This window comes from Miscanthus floridulus, chromosome 17, assembly GCF_019320115.1.
Source record: "Miscanthus floridulus cultivar M001 chromosome 17, ASM1932011v1, whole genome shotgun sequence".
NCBI classification, from domain to species: domain Eukaryota; kingdom Viridiplantae; phylum Streptophyta; class Magnoliopsida; order Poales; family Poaceae; genus Miscanthus; species Miscanthus floridulus.
This window is the reverse complement of record NC_089596.1, coordinates 42,876,577-42,889,674: the sequence shown is the minus strand read 5'-3', so window position 1 is coordinate 42,889,674 and position 13,098 is coordinate 42,876,577. Positions and strand designations below refer to the sequence as shown.

At 48.5% G+C, this 13,098-nt stretch overlaps 1 pseudogene; it reads right to left on the bottom strand.

The window, feature by feature from the left end:
- Positions 1-11,722: 11,722 nt before the first annotated feature.
- Positions 11,723-12,643, bottom strand: LOC136515096 (transcription repressor OFP8-like; annotated as a pseudogene).
- Positions 12,644-13,098: the final 455 nt, after the last annotated feature.

The window sequence follows — 13,098 nt, the reverse complement described above, 5'->3', positions numbered from 1 at the left end:
CAGTATCTCCCGGGCCCTGAAACTCATCACCCTATAGTCTCTGCCGTTGAATGCAAAGTGTATGAAGTTGTGATGCGGATCAACGTAGAGTGAAGCATAAAACTATCGAACCCAAGATGGTACATAAACTCCTGTCCAGCCAATCAGATCTATCAGCCCCAGCAAATATGACAAGTAGGGGCGGATATGCTCTCCGGCTGCTGATACAATAGACTCTATACTATAGACTCGCTGAGATCTGAACACCGCCCCACTGTTGAGATAAGCATTATAGAAATCCTCTTAGAGCAGTGTATAGAAACCCTCTGCTGCTCTCTCATCCCTCCTCGGAGGGAACCACACATCAAACTCAACAAACCTCAGCTGGCGAACCTGTCTGGTTGTGGCGGCCCTCAAGTCAAGGTGTACCACTGGAGGCAGACCCTGTGGTCTGGGCGGTGGGCATGAACCCCTGTGCTATGTAGCTGGCCTCAGTGGACTGTAGCACTGGTATGACCAGAGCGGCATAGCTGGGGTGCCGGCTCGGTCTCCTTAGCCTGCTGGCCCTCCTAAGTCTCTTGAGCTGGCTGAGGCTCTGCTGGTGGGGGCTGCTGCTGTGGCTCCTACTGGGACTCCCCCTGATGCTGAGGCTCCTCAATAGCCAGACGACATCCTGCCATCATGACAGTCCCAGGTGGACTACCATGAAGTCGCTCAATCTCCCTCAGTCTGCCCTGAGCATCGGGTGCCAGATGATCTGCTATGACAACTCCACTGTGGGCACCTCCTCTCTCGACACGCTCTGCAGTCTCAGCGACTGCTGCTGCTATCGCAGTCTCTACGTCGGGGTACTTGTGCTTCTTGGATGTCACCTGCTTCGTTGCCTTGCCTTTCAATCCTACAAGCTGGCGAGGCAGGGGCCTCCGATCGTCATCTCCTGGACCACCACCAACATTCTTCATGCAAGCCATCTGATCTGACAAGAGGATGAATTGCCGCTGATGAAGATCAACTATCAAACTGACACTCCCAAGGCTTGGCCTCGATCCTTACTCGTGAGCTTGGGTTCGAGTTGACTGCCAACTGCCACAAGAACCTCAACGGCACCGACTCGCTGCACGATGGAATAGATGGATATACGAGTAAATACAATATATCTAATAGATGCGAAAACCCTAGGAAGCAAGCAGTGTAGGTACGAAATTGAAGTGACAGGCATGCAACCTGACGATCAGCGATCCGGAAAAAGAAGAGACGTCACGCGGGGAACCTCGAAACCAGCTAGGGTTAGGATTGCGAACCACTTCAAAGAATTCAGCAGCCCTGGATGATTTAGGTCAATGCATTGAGATTTGAACGGATCAAACTCACGCAGGGAGGAAGCTATGGCCTTACCGACGAGAAGACAGAGCCAGGGCACGGGAACAGCGGGCTTGGATGGCGCTGACTTGCGAGAGGTGCTCGGGACGGCGATGTGGTGACACGTGGCTGCAGTGGATGGCGGTGCTAGCACAGGAGGCGCGAGGATGCGGTGGCGCTTAGTCACTGTAGGCGCGAGGTGCTTGGCGTACGGTCGCGAAGTAGGAGCAGGGGCGAGCGCGGGTTGTACTCTGGCGACACGAAAGCTTGTCAGCGTGGTGGAGCTGTGGTGGTGTGGTGGCTAGGGCACAGAGGCTGCTACGGCGAGCGTACGGGTTAGGTCAAGAAGAAACGCGACGGCTGCGGTTAAATGAGGGCCCCCAACACGACAGAAAAGGAAACAGAAGAAGAGTCCTGACGCCGCACAAGATCCACTGACCGGATGCTCCGGTGGTATCGACCAGATGCTACCACCCAGCGTCCGGTCGATTCCAGAGAGGTCCAATTCCTCTGGAATCACGACCGGACACGTCCAATGGTCCATGACCGGACATGGGCAGGGTCCGGTCAGTACAGCCTATTTCTTCTTCAAACGACCGGACGCTGGATCCCTTCCTGACCGGACGCACAAACGCAGCGTTCGGTCACTCCTTTAGCAGCAGTTCACCTCTTGTGAACTGACCGAACGCTGGACAGCAGCGTCCGGTGGTCCTTTTCCAGCAAATCTTCAAAGTTCCTTCGCGTTGCCTGTTCCCAATCAAGTCCCAACTTGAATAAGATCCAAATAAACACCAATTAGGACTGATGTGAGTGACCTCTCTCAAACCCTCGTATTTTTCAAAATATTTTGCCTTAGGCTATAATTCTTTTTAAGAAAATAGGCAATAAGGGAGCAAATCGAACAAAACGACAAAACAACATCCATGCATATGGAATACTTTGTAAGTAAATCTAGTTGCTTGTCAAGTTTGATCCAAAGTTAAGCTTCTTCACACGCTTTTCAGCTGTTATCTTAACCATGTTAGACAAGCCCTATTTGCATTGCCAAAAATTAAACATGTTGTATATTACAATGAATGCAAGGGACAATACAAGCTCAATTTTTAGTGAAGTTGCTAAAGTCAAGTACATTGAGCTCATTCTGCAATCTACAAAATGTAGCCTCATCTAGTGGTTTAGTGAAGATATCCGCTAATTGATCTTCGGTTCTTACACCTTCTAGTGATATATCATTTTTAGCAACATGATCTCTTAGAAAGTGATGGCGGATATCTATATGCTTGGTGCGAGAGTGTTGAACCGGATTATTTGCAAGTTTTACCGCACTTTCATTGTCAAGATCTTTCTCACAACATCGGATGGTGACATTTGAGTAAGTCCAAGCCCATTAACTTCCTCTACAAGAACATTTAAACGAGAATACATCTCATTAGCACTTTCTTTGGGAAGCATTTCAAATGAATTTAGCTTTTTAATCACAAGATGATAGCGTTCCTCACGCTCACTCTTGGTTCCCTCATGGAGCGCACAAACGTCCGACCATAGTGCATGGGCGTCTTTGTGGTTCCTTACATGGTTGAACATATCTTTGCAAAGGCCTCTAAAGATGGTGTTGCGAGCATTTGCATTCCATTTTTTATAATTAACCTCATCGCCTTGTAGGTTAGTAGCATCCCAAGGTTTTGGGAAGCCTTGAGAGGCGGCTCTAAGAATACCAACGTCTAGAGCTTCTAAGTACGCCTCCATGCGGATTTTCCAATATGGAAAGTCATCTCCCTCAAAGATAGGAGGAGGTCCATCCCCGTGAGACATCTTGCTCTAAGCGGTTAAGCTTAAAAACATGAGCACGAGGCTCTGATACCAATTGAAAGGATCAAGATGCCCAAGAGGGGGGGGGGGGTGAATTGGGCTAATTCTAAATTTTCTTGCAATAATCAAATCCTACGGTTAGCCCAATTAACCCCTTGTGCCTAGAAAAGTGTTTCTATTAATCTAACGCACAACTGACTTGCAACCTATGTTCCAAACTTACTCTAGCATGGCAATTTTATGAATGTAAGAACAAGTATTGAATTGCTCAAAGTAAATGCTCAAAGTAAATGCTCAAAGTAAATAGAGAGAGAGGAACGCGGCAATGTTTTGCCGAGGTGTCGAAGAGTCGCCACTCCCCACTAGTCCTTGTTGGAGCACCCGCACAAGGGTGTAGCTCCCCCTTGATCCACGCAAGGATCAAGTGCTCTCTACAGGTTGATTCTTCGACACTCCGTCATGGCGAATCACCCAAAGCCGCTCACAACTTGAGTTGGGTCACCCACAATCTCCGCCGAGTGATCACCAAGCTACCAATCACCACCAAGCCATCTAGGTGATGGTGATCACCAAGAGTAACAAGCACGAACTCTCACTTGACCACTCGAAGCCTAATGAGAAGATGGATGCACACTTGGCTACTCTTGATTCACTAATGAGGCTACTCTCTTGGATTCTCAAATCTCAATCACCTCACTAGGACCTTGCTCTTCTTGGCACTCACAAACGTATTTCTCAGCTGTTGGAATGAGCAAAAGTGACTCCACACACGAGTGGAGCTTCTATTTATAAGGCAGCCTGAAAAACGAACCGTTATGAGCTTCTGCGGGGTGACCGGACGCTCCGGTCGTGTTGACCAGATGCTCCGGTCAATTCAACCCGCGAACCAGTGAAAATGTGTTGACCGGACGTGTCCGGTCGCATTAAACCCTTACTGGAACCTTACTAAACTCAACCGGACGCTGAACCCTCAGGGTCCGGTCAGTACTGACCGGACACGTCCGGTCGTAGATTCCCTTCTCTAGAACCTTACTGGAGTCGACCGGACGCTGCCTTTCAGCGTCCGGTCACTTGATCTCTCCAGCGTCCAGTCGCACCGAACGCAATCTGCTTGATCAAATGAACTGATCGGACCCTGCGGCCAGCGTCCGGTCAGCATTTGACCCTCCATTCACTTCCAACTCACGATCATATGTGAATGAAGTTTGCTCCAAAGGATCTTAGGCATTCATAGGAGCTACCTAGAGCTAGTTTTAACAAGTGTGCACCACACCTAACTCACTAGACTCACCTAGGTCAAGCTACCCATCCATACCCCCCTTAATAGTACGGCCAAAGGAAAAACAAAGTCCTAAACTACTCTAAGTGTCACTCTAACTTCAATCGACACTTAGAACTAGTCATCCTTAACCTTGTCGTCCATCCTTTGAAAACCGAAACGATTTCCATTGTAGGGGCATGACAACTTTGATTGCCCAATTGATCTCCATTACCATGACCTAACTTAATTGCATCTTGCAAAACACACGTTAGTCATAGTAATCTTGTATTGTCATTAATCACCGAACCCCAACTAGGGGCCTAGATGCTTTCACACCTCTCTAAGGGACTGCCGTCGACCAGAACACTATGCCACACATCTCGCACCATGTCACAAAATCCATCTCTAAGCAACCATCCCAGTTCAAACTTGAACTGGGGTTGGTAAGTCTGAGATGGGCTATTTGTACTACATAAGAGTGGAGTGTGATCAGAGATCTCTCTATTTAAAGCATGGACGGTTGTAAGCGGATATTTGGATTCAAATTCTATACAAACTAGAATCCTATCCAACTTCTCAAAGGTCTGATTTTGCAGGTGATTATCCCAAGTAAATTTTCTTCCTGCCATTTCCAACTCTCTAAGACTTAACGTGTCAATAACAGCATTAAAAAGAAAAGGCCATCTGTCGTTGTAGTTTTCATTATTTTTCTCATCTGGGCTGTGAATAATGTTGAAATCACCACCTATGATAATAGGTACGGTCTCTTTTGAACATACTCTAACCAACTTAGATAAGAAATGTGATTTGAGATCTAACTGAGCTGGGCCATATACTGAGATTAAATTAAACTTGAAGTCATCCTCCTTATGTCGTAATTTGAACCGAATAAAAAAATCTCCTTCTTCTATCTGGCCAATGTCAAAAGTTAAAGGATTTATTCCTAGAATCATACCACCGGACCGACCCCTCGGAGCCATGCAATGCCATAGAAAATCTCTGCCCGCGCAGATATTATTCAAGGTCGATTGCAGAAAATTGGCTCTCCTGGTCTCCGATAATGCAATAAAATCTAAGTCCTTTTGTTTTGTCAAGTAAGATAGGAACCTATATTTTTTCGTATCAGCAAACCCTTTGCAATTCCAAAAAATTCCTTTCATCTAGAATGGTGTCTAATTTTTTTTTCTTATTAAGCTTGGAACTAGATTTTTTGGAATGTGATATAGGGGTCTGTAGACACAAAGGGTCACAGCCCCCATCACCTAGGTCTTTAGAAATTTCTACACAAATTAAATTTAAAGCCTCTAGGTCCATGTTTTCTTCTAAGGAACAAACAGTGGAAGTATCGTCCAACATAGCTTTACTTTTTCCCTCTAAACTATTGTTTGCTGACATTCTAGCAAATTCAATATCTCTTAAACTTTTTAAAGAAAGAGACACTTCTTGTTCATTAGAGCCAAGAGAGATTCCTAACGAGCTAGTTGTATGCAGCAACATAGAATCATCGAGAATATCAAAAGAGTGTGGCAAAGTCTCATTACCTTTGACTGAAGATGCATTCAAGTTTTTGCGTGATTTTAACTTCATCGCCTTCTCCAAAGAGTCTTGGTCCGAAGTAGACACGTTTCTCTTACTAGCTCTCACTGGTGACACTGCCCCACCGTTCAAAGTTCTAGACTGCAACAAACTAGCTTTCCACTGTGCCGAACCATCTGGAATCATCCCACATGGAGAGAGCAGTACTATAGGCATGTATGTACTCTTCTCTCCCACTGAAGCGGATTCTGTAACTTCCAAGTTTGAATACTGGAGTACTGCACCTACAATAGCCGCTAAATCCTGCTGGACGCCAGCGGCTCCTGCAAGCTTAGCTGCCATGACCATGCTCTCAGTGGATGCTCCTATCACAGCCTTGGACTTGTGCTGCCCACTTGGTGCAACTGAAGCATTGGTCTGTTTACCAGGTGCTTTACCAGCTGGATCATCTGTTGTTTTGTTAGCATCATGATCCATATTCTCTGGTTCCTTTTCTTCTAGGGCTTTGTCCTCATCCATGGTAGAGTCCATGTCAATGACCTAGGACTCACCATTAGGCATATCTTTTTCAACTTTGAATTGTAGCTCATAAACAAAATCCCCAATGACAACATCCACAAGGTCAGGGATGAGGTCAGGATTAAGCACTGCCACTTTCAGTCTAGCTCTTCCATTCTTCTTAGTGAATTTAGTGTCCACTACACGAGGAACGCCCAAAATTGAGCCAATTTCCTAAATGATGGGAAATTCTCGTAGCTCTTTTGGAAGACCCCGAAATTGCACCCATACCTTGTCAATCTCATACTTAAAGACATCATTTTCAGCCCCTTTCTCGAATCGAATCTTTCCTTTCACTGTCTTTGTGTCCATTGGGCCCCAATTCACCATGTGATTAAGCACTTCAGTAGAAGGGAAATTAGTGATAAAGGCGTCATTGCCTTTCTCTTCAATCACCTAACTATGTCCATGTAGTAGTTTGTCAAGTTCCACTGCTAACTGGTCAGCAGTAAGAGAACCCTCCAAAACACGTACCACGATGGACTTGTCATCTGAAGGTAATTTTGGATTTTCAATGACAGGTACAAAATAGAAGCCCAGACCTTCTACAGCATATCCACATTTTATAGCAGTAGCTTGTAAATTCTTCAAATTTGGACATACTTTTTTAACATGATCACCAAAACAAATCTCGCAACAAAGCACAATAGTACAAACCGACATCGTATGCCCTTTAGTGTGACAACGATAGCAATATGGTTTACCCTTGCTTTTGTGATTCCCTCCCTTTTGGGATGACTCTGGCACATCAATCAAGACTCTTGCAGTGTTTGATCCTGGCAGGGCAGTGTCGGTGTTGAGACTTTTAGGAATTGGCAGTGTTGTCTTAGTCGTGGTCATCGTTGAAGTAGCATGGTGCACTGGCCCCGATGATGATGCCAGGTTTGGAGCAGCATGTGCCAGCCCCCCTTCCTAGATTGTCAAAGCTGGGGGGTCCTGTCTGTGCGACGGTGTTCTGGCCACCTGCGTTGATAGGCCCCAGCATCGGTGTTGGCTGGTATCGTGGTCTAGGGTTCCAGCCCCCATGACCACATCCGCCTCCGTACCCTCCGCCTTGAGGCCGACCACCACGTCCAGCGCTGAAGTAGCCAGGCCCGGAGCTGTTGTAGCCATAGCCGGCTTGCCCTCCATAGCCTCGTCCTCGTCCACAAGGGTGAAACTGATCGCGGCCGTGACCTCGCCCGACAAACCCTGGGTCGAAACCCGGTTGAAAATCGGGGTTGAAGGCCGCACCCCTGCCACCTCCACGCTCACCGAGATCTAACTAGTACGTTAGAACTGTTTGTGCTAGTATCTGAGATCATCATGCTTTATATTCTGGTTTTAATCTTGCAATTGTCTACTTTCTCGGAAAAAAGTTATATACAACTACTATACACTAATACACGCATGCATGCGACTAGGTAGGTGCAGGTCCTGAATCAGAAAGGCCCACTCGGGCGCACACACAAACCAAATGGTCCATATGTGTGTATATAACCACCTCTTATTAATCGAGATTTGAGAGAATATCAAAATGGACTATCACGAAAGAGAATGTGCGACATCCATTACCTTTCAAAATGAACATGTTTGGAATTTTGAATGCAAATCTGGCTGTAGCTATAGTTGGCCAACCGGCCGGCATGGGCCCAAGCCAAGCACGGCCTGCAGGTGGTCGTGCCGGCACGGCATGCCGTGCCTCCCGTGCCGTGCCCCTCCGGGCGTCGTGCCTGGCCTTCGGCCCAAGCATGGCCCTATGGGCCGTAATTCATGCCGTGCTGGCCCGCGAAGCACGGCCAGAACTGCGGGTTATGAGCACGAACAATGTAATCCTCTCAGGCGTCTGTCTCACCAATACCTAACGGCAAATCAAGCCTAGCAATCAAGCGACACAATTCTGATCTAGCAATATCAGGTTTATAGTCCCAATTATACACAGAACCATCAGCATTGTAAGCAAACCTAGACTGAACCCTAGCAGCTTGATCAGTTTTCCGTCTACAAGATTTTTGGTGCCTCTTCAAGTGCCCAGTGCCAGCATTAGATCTAGCAGACAAAGTATGCTTACACATTTTACAGGTAGCTTTAGTGCAGATTTTCTTACCATTCACAGTCTCATAGATCTCATCAAAATCAGCCCACACAGCAGATTTACGCTTACCAACAGCAGTTTCAGAAGAGGTACTAGTACCAGCAACATATGGAGTTGAGCTATTGGAGCAGACCAGGATCCCAGTCACCGTCGCCCCTTCACCACCACCGCCGTCCAGACCGAACAAGGCAGCAACGTCCTCTTGGGTGTCGTCGTCGTCCTTAGGTGCTAGGCCTGCCACGATGAGATCGTCATTGCCGGTGAGCGGCCAGACGATCTAGTCATCAGCACCAGCCATGGCGTCCTCGACCGCGGAAGGCTCTCCAGCACCATTCCTCAACAGTGCGTGGGGCTGCCTTGGTCACTCTATGCCATAGCTAGAGGACGACGCATCGGCTACCGACCTGTGAAGACATGGAGGAGGAGAAAAATAGTATATCAGAATAGATCATAAACCATTCATCAATGGAAGAAGAGAAGGGTTAGGGTTAGGGATGTACCTACGTAACCGGAGCCCGGTGCCGAAGAAGACGAGGGCTACCTAGAGAAGACGACAGTAAGGTTAGAAGGACGGCGAGCGGCGAAGGAGGGGCAGATGGGGACACGAACTCACAAAATCACCCAGATCTAGAGGGGAGGTAGGGATAGGGAGAAGGGAGAGGCGGAGAGGGAGCATGGAGGGGATAAGGTAGGAGTAGTAGGGAGCTGCTCGTCGACGGCAAGTGGGGTTAGGGTTAGGGATGTACCTGCGCAACCGAAGCCCGGTGCCGGAGAAGACGAGGGCCACCCAGGGAAGACGATACACCAGTTAGAAGGACGGTGAGTGGCGGAGGAGGGGTAGACTAGGACACGAACTCACATAGTCACCGAGATCTAGAGGGGAGATAGGGATAAGGAGAAGGGAGAGGCGGAGAGGGAGCAGGGAGGGGATCAGGTAGGAGGAGTAGGGAGCTGCTCGCCGGCGATAGGCGGATCGTCGAGCTCACCTCACCGGAGTCGGGGAGGACGAAGCCGAGAGCGAGACCGCGAGAGCCGAGAGCGAGGCAACAGGCGAGGCAAGTGAAATGAGCTAGGGTTCGGGTGTGAGAGCCGCCGCGGGCGCTGCGTGTGCTTATATATGAGGAGGGGGGAGGCGGGGAAAGACGGACGGTGGGCCGGCTGTACTGGGCCGCGGGGAGGGGAGGAGGAGTGAGGAGGGGGAGGGGGAGGCCGGGCCGACCGACGCAAGGCGGGCCGTGCCATGCCAGCCCATGGCCCTGAGCAGCGGCCCAGGCATGGCCTGCTCCCTCGGTCCGGGCCAGCCTTGGCCCGCATATCACCAGGCCGTGCCATGCTCGTGTCGGACCAAAAAGAATGGGCTTCGTGCCGTGTTGTCGTGGCTCGAGCTGCATAAACAATTATAGCTGTAGCCAGTAGGTTGGCACTGCTTTTGGCGGCATGTACTGTACTAGTAGGCAGTTGGAAAGGAGCAGGCTGCAGGCACCAAACTGGGAGGCCTCATGTATGTCTCGTTTCATGTGACAGGGACCTGATGCCTAGGCTTGGAATGAAGAGCCAGATTGGCTCAAATCCAACGGAATGGAAGCTCTTGCTCCTAGCTGAAACTCTGTGCACCTTGGAACTTTGGAAGTATTCAAGCTTCAAATTCGATTCATCCACTTGCTCTCTCTCTCTGTTTTGTGTTCACTGGCATCATTTCTAGAATCTAAAATCAAATATACTATGCAGTAGCCAGTACTGGCACTGTTTGCTTGAATTTATCAGTAGTACTTTTTCAGCGAAGGAACAATGTTTTTATTCTTTCACAATAAATCAGCGAACAATACTTTTCAGCTTGTCTTTGTGGGTAAAAGAAAGTAACTCGATTTTTATTCTAAGTCAAAATATTTTAAATTCGAGCAAATATATAGAAGATGTTATCAATATTTATAATTCCACATAAATATATTATAGAAATTCATATTAATTACATGGTGAATCTAATTATATTTCTCTGGCATTATAAGTATTTACATATTTTTTGTATAATTTGAGCTAAACTTGAGGTAGTTTAACTTATGCTAGTGTTTTTCTTTTTCTACGGAGATAGTATTATTTCCGAATCAAGCTTTTGTTAAAATGGTGCCAACTGACCTGACCTTTTGCAATTCAATTCGTGAATCAGGAGCGCCAAAGACACTGTCACAACTCGCAACAAAACGGTTCGAATATAATATAGGACCTGTTCAATATAAAGGCTAATCACTAGCTAGCTAAAAATTAGCCTAAATTAACTCTAGTGCATCCAAATAGGAGGAGTAAGTTTTGAGACAAGTCTTCACTAGTCACTAGTTATTAGCCAACTAGCTAGTCAATCTTAACTAATTTGAGTTAATTAATTTTTAGCCTAACTAGTAACTAGCCCTAGCTCATCCAATCAGGACCAAAGTATTGACAGAACATGTAAATCGTGCATATGGGGAAAAATGGAATGTGGCCAGAAATGGCTACCGTACCAAGGTCCAAGGTCATGGGAAACTCAAGCTACTACCGTACCATGTTCAAATGTTGGCGCAACTTGGAGCAGCATTGCTGCCACCTTAGGTATTGAAACTGTCATATGGTTTAGGAGACTCAAACCTAAAATTGTCTTTAACAGAATACCTATAGCCCCCAACAGAGTACATATACAGAAGACCCATTTTGGATGTCATGAGAGGTATAACCCAAATCTGAGTATCCTCTCTTCTGAAGATTCATTTGCAGAAAGAATTTTCTTTTGGGTCTTGTTATCGGAGAAAACAAAAAATGGATATTAAACCCTTTGCCTGTAGCGCTACCTAAACGTGGAATAAGTCTTGTATTTTGGGTAACGATTGTTGGAGACAGTCTAAGCTAAGTACAATTGCATATGCTTATGTTTTAAATAAGGTAATCCTGTCCAGCCATTAGACCAAACTTTCTCCATAAACAGGAGAACTGCATGCATGAAGGTAACTAGTATATCCAGCTTGCTAGGCTCACAAATAAAGTACAGCTGCCGTCTCATGCACATCAACAAGCATAGTACTATGCAATTGCAATTACGTTCAGGTGCATCAGTGCATGCACAAGCTAAGCAGCTAGATCCCACAATGCCGGGTGGCCAGCGTTAGGCTAGCGGCCGGCTAGCCGCCGTGGAGGACGACCCAGACGTCGGAGAACGCCTGCAGGATGACGGGGTGGAAGCGCGGCGCGTTGAGCGACAGGTACGACCGCAGCAGCCGCTCCAGCTCCGCCGCGCCGAACACCTGACGCCCCATGATCATCTCCACCATCGACTCCCGGAAGTCGCCGTATGGGTCCCGTGACCGCTTCACCACCGCCAGCCCCTTCCGTACCTGCTCCACCGCCGCAGCGGTGGCCGTCGCTGTTTCCATCGCCACCAGAGGACGGAACCGCGGCTCCCTCACGGCTCCGGCGCCGCACGTCTCCACGCAGCTCGCCGATGGCCGCCGACAGCAACGCCGCCGCCTCCTCTGGCGGCGCAGGTGGCTCTTGTTCTTGGATGGCGGCTGCAGCAGCTTCCTGTACGCGTAGAAGCCAGAGGAGTCGGAGGACATGAGGCTTCTTGAGGACAAGAAAGTCTCCGTGTCAGTCGTCGTCGCCGTAACCGTCGGTGCCATCGTCCTCCTCGCCAGAAGAGGTGAAGCCGTAGGGGTTGGACGAGAGCGTCCGGACACTGCCTTTGTCGACGGCGTTGTTGAAGCGCCGATGACCGCTGTGGCGGGAGGAGGTGCTCCTCTGCACCTTGTTGCTGCGCATGCTCTCGGTCTCGGGAGGAGGGAGGCGGAGGCGGCCGAGAGCGGCTGAGAAAGGCTCGGCGCGGGAAAGGGGGCGGCACTGGTGTAGTTGGCTGCGGTGGTGGAACTGGAAGTAGAAGAGATCGATATCGTTGTGGCGGCGGCGGCGGCCGTGGCTGTAAAAACCGTGGAGGTTGACGAGGATGAGCTGCAGGGGGAGCGGAGGAAAGTGTTGGCCGGGCGGAGGAACAGCTGGGTGAGGCGGTCCTTTAGCCGCCGGCCACCACTTCTGCTGCTGCAGTCCATGGATTGCTGGAGGAGCTTGGCCGAGGGGTAGTGGCGAGTGGCAAATGACTGAATGCACCGCGCGCGCCGAGAGGATGGGCCGATGGGTCGTCAAACAGAGGAGGCAGGTGATACTGGCTGCTGTTTAATCCATCTCACAGTGGTTATTTATAGCCAGGCACACATGAGCGCATCGGCAAATTCGGGATTAGTACATGCTGTCAACTTGCTGAACTGTCAAGTGTGCAGTACCATACCTAGAAATTCACTCAATATTGTAAAAACTATCTACACCTAATATTAAAGGGCTAAAATTTTTTCCTCAAATTTTCGTCTGGCCCACAATTCAAACCAGACGGCCAGACCCGCTCACTTTCAGACAAACACCGACTTGGTGACTTACAGTACTTCTCTTTCTGTCCGCACCGCCGCTTTCGCTTCCATAGCATGAGCCCGCTAGCGCTAGCCACTCGCCC